The following is a 7,304-nucleotide window of genomic DNA, read 5'->3' on the forward strand; positions in this document are numbered from 1 at the left end:
GTAGGACTTCCCTGGTGGCTCAGATGGTAAAGAATCCACCTGCAATGCAGAAGACTCAGGAGACCCAGGTTCGATCCCTGGGTGGGGAAGATCCCCTGGAGAAGGGCATGGCAACCCGCTCCAGTATTCTTGCCAGAGAATCTCTTGGACAGGGGAGCCTGGCGGGCTACAGTCCATGGGGTCACAAAGAACAGGACATGATGGAGCGAATAACACCTGGCTCAGTTCTCAGGCCCCAGCTCTCAGACCGGGGTGAAGTGGCCCCAGGCCACTCCAATCTCAGAGCTGCACTAACCTAGCAACTGCTGCACTCTGGGCAGTGTTACATAATCTGACTCGTGCAAGTTCTGCCTGGCCCACTAGTCTAAGCTCTGCCTCATGGCCCCCACACACCTGGCCCTGGGCTTGCACCTGGAAGAAGACATAATTGCCGTGTATGGCTGGCGCTGATGAAACAGGCTGCTCGCGTTTCCTCCACATCCCTTTTGAAATCAACAGAGACCGAGAACCTGCTTTCCTCTGCCACACCCCCCGACACCCCACTTGCTGATTCATCACCGCCTTCCCCTTTGAGAGCCATGACTGCTTTTCCCCAACCCCACCTCGTGTCCCTCCGTCCCCCACTGCCATTCTGTGACCCGACCTCTTGCACATCCGGAGGGCTAAATGATTGGGCCCTGTGGTCTCCAACAGCCTCCCCGCCCTCTGACTGAGACAAAGGGAGACCTGTCTGACCAGGCTGGCACAGGACAAGCTGGGAATTGGTAGGGACCCAGCGGAGGACGGCTGTTAGGACCAAATGTCTTCCTCCCCAACGCCCGTACTTAAAGATATTCTGTATTGGCCCGAATCAACACAGACCCTTTACTTTTCTTCCAAGATGTGGACACTGGATACACACACTAGATAACAGACACCTTTGCGCTTCATTTCACGCCATAAAGCCCAGATCTACACATAAATCATCCCGCCCTAGCACTTCATTTTAACAGAGGAGCCTCTCAGGAAGGAAATCAGACCCCAGCACCTGAGAACAATAAAGAAACACCCTGTGCAAGTCAGAACAGTCCCCCGATACGTCATCAGCTAAGTGAGAAGACAGGATCTGAATCCGCAGCAAAGCGGCGCAGTGAGGGTGGAAGTGAGCCACCGTCCCCTGAGTAGCCCCACTCTGAGGTGATGCACCATCCTCACCAGTTGATGACGGAAGCATCACTTCTACATCACGTGCCACTCAGGAGATGCCTGGTGATGGAATGCTCACACGACACCCCCAGGCCAGCTACGTTTCTAAACAGTTTCTGCTTTTATTCATAGATGCAGGAAACTCGTCTCTCATACAGACAGGCTCCAGACAGCACCTCTGTAATCCTGGAGCTGCTGACGCCTGGGGACCGGGACAGGGTCTGGATCTGAGGGGCCGGAAGCAAGAGCTGCCCAGCACGTGGGGTGTCCACTCACCTGGGAGATTCCAAGAGGCTCCAGCCCGGTAGGGTGGGATGTAAGAGCCAGCCCAGGAGCCGGAGCATTGGAGACCTAGGCTGATGTTTCACTTCTGGGCTCCATGACTTGAGACTCACTGCTCCCAGCCTCAATTCCCACATCGGAAAGAAGAGACTCCTCCCAGGCCTCCCAGCCCTCACTGACCTTTTTCCTGGCCTTTTCCTTTCCTCTCCCAGCTGTTAATGCAGCTCACCGCTCAACCACCCACCCGGCACAGACATTTTTGCCTGCTCCTCTCCTAGAAGGGCAGGAGCTCTGTCTTCTCCCTGTATCGGTGTACACAGGGAGAACAATGTATCGAATAATGAAGCCATATGAAAAGTTTCAGGCAGAGTGCCTCTTTCCATATGGCAAGTGAAAGTGTTAGTCACGTCTGACTCTTTGTGACCCCATGGTCTGTAGTCTACCAAGCTCCTCTGTCCATGGAATTCTCCAGACAAGAATACTGGAGTGGGTTGCCATTTCCTTCTCCAAGGGATCTTCTTGACCCACCGATCAAACCCGGGTCTCCTGCATTGCAGGCAAATTCTTTATCGACTGAGTCAGGTGCATCAGACAGCTATTGAACGAATGTGTGACGCACAGCACACAGGGGCTGGCACTTGGCCACGGGCACAGAGGGCATCCGTTAGATCTAGTCCCTCGGCCTGGGGCTATGGTCTCCATGTCCTTATCACACGTCACACCTCTCTGATGGTGGGACACCCTTCCCAATACGCAAACTCAGGACCAGATGTTAAGCTTCAGACTTCTTGGCAGAGCACCCACTCCCAACTGTCTCCTCTCCCTGTAGAATTTGAGCCCACACTTAAATGTTCAGGCTTGAGAATTCCCTTGAAAATTAACAAGACTTGTCAATTCTTCTCCCATCTGGGTAGAGCTGAGTCAAAGCTGCCCTCTTGGATAAGGCATGTGCTCACCTGCTCAGGGCAGCCCCGGAGTCTCTCCACCTCTCCCTGGAGCTAGCAGGGATTCACCTGGATGCCAGTGCACCCGGCAACCTCCAGCCAGGTCCAAGGTGGCCTTGGACACCCACACAAACCAGCTCTAACCAGAAGCATCCACTAGTGCAGGTTCCAAGAGCCTGGGGTTCCTGTGGACCAGATGGTTAACTTGGGGCTTCTCTTCTGTGCCTTCTCCAGACACCAAATAAGCAAAGTCCACTTCCTAACCTCTCCCAAACTTTCCTGCAAACGCTGCCTCTTCCACACACTGGGATTAATCTTCTCTTCTTCGGGCCAGTGGAAAAACCAAACAGCTCCCTTCTCCTGGCCACGGGCAACATCAACAGAAAAGAGAGACATAGAGACCTCACGGCAGCCACTGTGACAGTGCTGGGGCCTCTGGCCATCTGACTGTCAAAGAAAAGCAAGGCAGGCAGCGGATCCACTCCGGACAAATCTGCCTCTCCATCCTGCCTCCAAACACAAGGTCCTGGATGAATTAACCCTGCTCACTGCACTCATGCAACACCCAGAGAGAAAGAACACAAAAACATGGCTGAATTTCCTTCCGGGGGCCAGGGAGCTGGACCTGGGAGGGAGAGAAGAGCCCCCTGCAGCTCCACTTCTGGCTCACTTGCACACCTATGCACTGAGAGAGCCTGGCAAGCTGCTTCACCTTCTGGCTCAGTCCCCCCAGCCAGCGGGAGGCAGGACATTCTCCTGCCAATCTTTCAGGAGCCTTAGAGAGAAAAACCTATTTGATTAAAAACTACCTAGTTAAAAGACATTTTATTCCCATGCTATTTTAAACAAAATCATATATGATTTATATGTTAAGACATCCGGATTCAACATACTGTTGGTAAAATTAACAAGAACCATGTTCTGGAAGGGAGAGCTCCTGATTTTGCACCACTTGGGAAAGGGGAGTAGGAAAGTTGGGCATGGAAAATGCTGTGTGTGGAAGGGGGGGACAGTTCTAGAGGAACTTGGGGCAAATCTCCAGGCCTCAGTTTCCCCCCAGGCACCTCAGGAGGTGCGCCCCCGGACTGCCTTTCTGCTCCATCACCTGGTGGATGTCCTTCTAGAACTGCAGCTGGTAAGAACTGGGGCCCTGCAAACCCCTCGGCTCAGCCTCACAAGACAGCACGCCACATCCCTTCGCGGGGCGTCCTGGAGCTTCCTAGAGATATAACTTCATTCCCCCAAACTCCGTGCCACCAACTCACCCAACGTGAATGCAGCGAAGAGCCTCGGGGAATGGGAAAATGGGGCCGGGGGCGGGGAAACTGGGCTCAGCCCCAGCCTTTATCGCCTCCTTCTCGAACCTCCCTACTCCAGGCGCGGACGTGCAGCTGCCCTCGAGCCCCAGCCTTCAGTCTGTACCCGCCGCTCCAGCCCCCGCGGGCCCACCCCGGCTGCAGGGTGGACGGGCAACGTGGGGCCAGGACCGCGACGGGGCGTTCAAGCAGCCGCGCCCAGGACCCCGGCGGCTCCGAATCCTAAACACACACGCGCGCACGCCGGCCAATCCGTTAGCCCAGAGGAGTCGGAAGGCGCTTCCACAGCGCTTCATTCATTCTCCCAAAGGCGAGGTTCGCTTCTCCCGGGAGCCTCCATCCCGCGATCTTAGGAGGACTCCAAGGGGGCCACCTGCGCCACGACCCGTCCCCCATCAGCCCACGGCCGCCGAGTCCTCTCCACCCGCACCTATAACCCCAAAGACTCGCGCTCCATCCGATCGGCGGCGTCGCCCCCTCGCAGGGGCTGATGCCACCCCGGCTCCCCGCAGCTCGGTCGCCCCGCAGCCCCCGCCGCTCCGCCGCGCCGCTCGGCTCAGACCTGCAGCGCTCGGCTCGCCGCGCCCAGGCCGGCTGGGGACGCCGCCGCCGCCGCCTCCGCCACCGCCGGGAAGCGCCGGCTCCTCCCGAGTCACACCGCCTCCGGAGCTGCGGCGGGGCGCTGGGAGGGGACAGGGGGCGGAGGGCCCGGAGGAAGAAGGCGGGGAGCAAAAGTTCAGGCCGCTCCGGGCCTCGCCGCGCCCCCATCTCCTCCCAGGCCCGCCCACGCGGTCCCCCTCCCGGAACCCGGTCCCACGGGCTTCCGCGCCTGGGATCCCCCACCCCACGCCTCCCCGCCCGGGGCGGCCGCGGGGTTGGAGCCGGGGCAGGAAGGTGGCCCCGAACCCGAGTCCGGGAGACAGTGGCGGATAGCAAACACACCAACCTGCCCCGGGCCGCGCCTGGAAACTTCCCCGAAGTGCGCCGGGGAGCTGAGCGCGTGGCTGGGGAATCCCCACCCCCACCTTCACCCCACGCGCGCTCCTAGGGAGAAAGCACCGATCGGTCGGTCGGTCGGTCCTCCGCCTGCAGAGCGCGCCCCCCGCACCCCCATTCCGACTCCTGGGGCCGTTCTGGACAGCCGGCCTGTGCGTGCCCAGAGGCAGCAGTCCGCAGCGCCACCACCCCGCCGCCGAGTCCCCGGTCCCCGAGCTCCGATCGCATTCTCCCTAGCGGGAGAGGGGGGCGTGCGAGCCCTTGGCGCCGCCGCCGCCGCCGCCGAGCAGCCCTTTCCGCGGCGTCCCCCGCTCGCGGGGCGCCCAGAGAGCGGCCGGGATCGGCGGCGAGGGGACGCCCTCCGCTGGAGACGGCGACTGCCTCGGTGTGGCTGGGCCGAGGGTCGCGGGGCCCAAACCTGCCTCGGCTCTGCGCGCGCTCCTAAGTTCATTGTCTGCCTGGGCCGTCGTCGCCTCCGCCGCCGCCACCGCGCGGGGAGCGCCGCGGGGAGTGAGGCTGCGCGCAGCCTCCGCCGGCCCGGACTCCCTACGCCCAGCCCGGGCCGACCCCGGCGCTGCCCGGCCGGAACGCGGAGGGGCGCCGGAGCTCGGGGCCAGACACCCGCCCGCCGCCTGTGGCCGCCCCCGCGCCGCGCCTGCCACCCAACTTGTACCTGAGAAGCCGGAGTCCCGCCCGGGGGCGGCGGGGGCAGCCCAGCCTCTGCGGCTCCGGCTCCGCGGGAGCGCGCCTAGCCCCGCGCCCGGAGCCCGGCATGCGGGGCGCGTCAACCTGACTCCCCGAGCGCAGGGAGGAAAAGTTTTGGGAGTGCCGTGCGGATGGCGAATGAAACATCCGAAGAGAACCCGCCCCCCCGCCCCATGTCGCGCGGACACACATCAGCTCGGGTCTGGAATGTGAGACCAAGGCGTGCGCGCCGAGCGGTGGGTTTGGTTCCCGCCCCCTCCCGTTCCAAGTCAACAAACGGCATGTGCGCTGCGGTGATTCCGAATAGAAAGCAAACCGAAACCCCTCAGGTCTGCCAGTGACACCCTGCCAGAGACCTTTTTTAAAACGAACTTGGTGGTCTGGAGCCAGCCCGTGCATTGATATTCAAGGCCACGGCGCTGGTGGGTTCTGCGCCCTCTATTGTATTTTTGCATCTGGAGACGGCTCTCCAGAGCTCTTCAGCCCAGCCTGCTTGCTTTCACGGAGAAGGAGGATTCAGCGGGACCCCGAGCCCGGCCGCAGTGGCCCCGGGAGCGGCTGCTCCAGGAAACCACCGGGTCAAGGAAGTGGCGCACCCGTGGTCGACCTGGAGACTCTCCACCGAAGATAAACCAGTTGAAGAAAACACTTTGAATTCTGAAAGACTCAAGCCCAGCCTCTCAGTAAAAAGGTCTAAGGGACAGAAAAAAAAAAAAAAAAAATCCTTGTCTTCGGTCACATAGCCTTTTGCAGGCCGAGTCCCCTTGACCACAGTCTAGCATCTTGTCCTAGGAGCGACCAGAAGTGGAGCTGAAAATTCTCCTTGTCAAGAGCTGACACACCGCTGAGGGATGCGTCCTGAGGGTACCTTTCTCCCCCCCCCTTTCCTCTCTTTCTGAAAAACATGATTTTTATTGCCTGACGCTCCTTTCACCCCCAGAAACTGTAGCCCACCCTGAGGTCATAAACTTCTGCTCAGCATCCATGGCAACTAATGCAGGGGTCACAATCAGAGGATTATAACTGCAGATGTGAAGCTGGGATGAGAGGGGAATTCTTCAAAACGGTATCTTGTTTTCCTGCAAATAATGCCTCTTACATAAAATCTACGAAGAGAGATTAATGCAGCAGAGACCAGCCTTAGAATCTCAGACTAGATTGCTTTTTCCATATAGACTCCACTTGGTGGGTTTTGTTCATTATTATTATTTTTTTAAACAAAAAGCTTTTTCTGAAAATACAATGAGCTGCTTTTTGCAGGGTTCACAATTCCCAATAGATGATGATGCCATTTTTCAAGGTCTTACACACGTTGTGGCTTTGGGGCTTATTTATTAGCTCCCAAGAAAAGCCTGCCTTTCAGTGAGGTTTATATACTCAAGTAATTGCAGGGGGAGGGGGGTGGGACACAGAGCAGGGTGCTGTTAAAGAAGGTTGGTTGTGCATGAGTCTGCAAGGAAGGCCCTGGGCCAGGCAGCTGTCAGACCAGAGTGTGCAATGGGTTTAAACAAACACAGGGAAGGTTCTGTGGAAACACCCAGAAGGAAATCCCCTCCTGTAAGCGTGTGTGGAACATTATTCCACGGCCACACATACCTCCGTCTTTCCTCTCCTCCTTCCAAGTAAACACATCGCTCTGTTGCGTAGATGGCTTGGGGCCCACCCAGGTCACTTTCAAATTCAGGTGTCAGAAATCACGGTTGACATGGAGCAAATTGTTTCTGAGTATAGTCATGCTGCCGCTTTGATACAGATTCCACCAGGGACTTCCTAAAGGTATTTATACACGTGCCTGAGATTAACTAGAGGGCAGTTTTTCCTCTCAACTTTAATTAAAAAAAAAAAAATCACTCAAGAATTGCCCTTGAGTCTGTTA

The 7,304-nt window shown here is 58.0% G+C and overlaps 1 protein-coding gene across 7 annotated transcripts in view; it reads right to left on the bottom strand.

Annotated features, from left to right (window-relative positions):
• CHST15 (carbohydrate sulfotransferase 15) overlaps positions 1–5,609 on the bottom strand; it is an 89,696-nt gene extending 84,087 nt beyond the window's left edge. For 5 of the 7 annotated variants that reach the window (XR_016038807.1, XM_055424447.2, XM_055424442.2 and 2 more), the window contains exon 1: positions 4,290–4,440. The gene's annotated coding sequence lies outside the window, so the exon portion shown is untranslated. Of the gene's footprint in view, positions 1–4,289; positions 4,441–5,396 lie in introns of those variants that run through there. The other 2 variants (XM_055424450.2, XM_088842410.1) reach the window with 1 other exon arrangement.
• Between the last annotated feature and the right edge of the window lie 1,695 nt (positions 5,610–7,304).

This window comes from Moschus berezovskii, chromosome 12, assembly GCF_049115385.1.
Source record: "Moschus berezovskii isolate FMDL1 chromosome 12, NW_MosBer_1.0, whole genome shotgun sequence".
Taxonomy (NCBI): domain Eukaryota; kingdom Metazoa; phylum Chordata; class Mammalia; order Artiodactyla; family Moschidae; genus Moschus; species Moschus berezovskii.